Raw genomic sequence first — 772 nt, 5'->3', positions numbered from 1 at the left:
TCACTTTCGATGCACTACACGATGACGCACACAACGCCAGGTGACGTTAAATCACGCTCACTGGAACGGCGGACGGTCGCCCCTGCTTCTGGAATCTTCTTTCTGGTAAACACCAGGGTCGCTTTCTTTTTCTGAAGTGCTAGTGTAGTTGGCGCACCGCCATCTTCGTTCACGGCTAGCAGCGGGCAGTGCTCGTCCACTTGATCGAGCTGGTTCACGATCACACTTCTGTGCACTGGCGCTGCTGCCCTTTGCTTCGGATTCGTTATTCACACTTTCCCCACTCTCCCTTTCCGACTCGGATTCACTCACTGACGGTTGATGGTCTGGACCATGATCAGCACACTGTGTCACATTGGGCGTTCGTTCGCACACACTTATCTCCACCCGCTTGAACGAACCGGGCGGCGGCGGTTTGCCCGGAGCAGGTTCTAAGATCTTGGTATAGTTCGCACCAGCACCACCACCAGGTCCTCCCCCACAGCCCACCGCTGGCATTCGTGGTCGTGACTACCGTTGACAGCCGGCTCAGATTGTTACCATCGCTCGAAACGCGCTTCAACCGTATGAGTTTGTTCACCGAAGTGAACGTATCGCACAGGGTGGTTTGTGCGCGACTGTCGGCACCACTATCGGCACCACTACACACTACTACTAACACGGCCGTCGATAGTACCACTTCCTGCAGTGCCGCTGCACTGTGGGTGCTGCTGCTGCACCACCGGTCCCGATGACGTCGCTGGCTCGAGCTGCTCGAGTGTGTCGGCGTGTG

General features: G+C 56.9%; 1 pseudogene; it reads right to left on the bottom strand.

Annotated features, from left to right (window-relative positions):
* Positions 1–498, bottom strand: part of LOC121601250 — an 18,960-nt pseudogene extending 18,462 nt beyond the window's left edge.
* Positions 499–772: the final 274 nt, after the last annotated feature.

The sequence above is a fragment of the Anopheles merus genome, unplaced genomic scaffold (assembly GCF_017562075.2).
Source record: "Anopheles merus strain MAF unplaced genomic scaffold, AmerM5.1 LNR4000047, whole genome shotgun sequence".
Classification (NCBI taxonomy): domain Eukaryota; kingdom Metazoa; phylum Arthropoda; class Insecta; order Diptera; family Culicidae; genus Anopheles; species Anopheles merus.
Note: the sequence above shows the minus strand (reverse complement) of the source record. Positions and strands in the feature narration are given on the sequence as shown.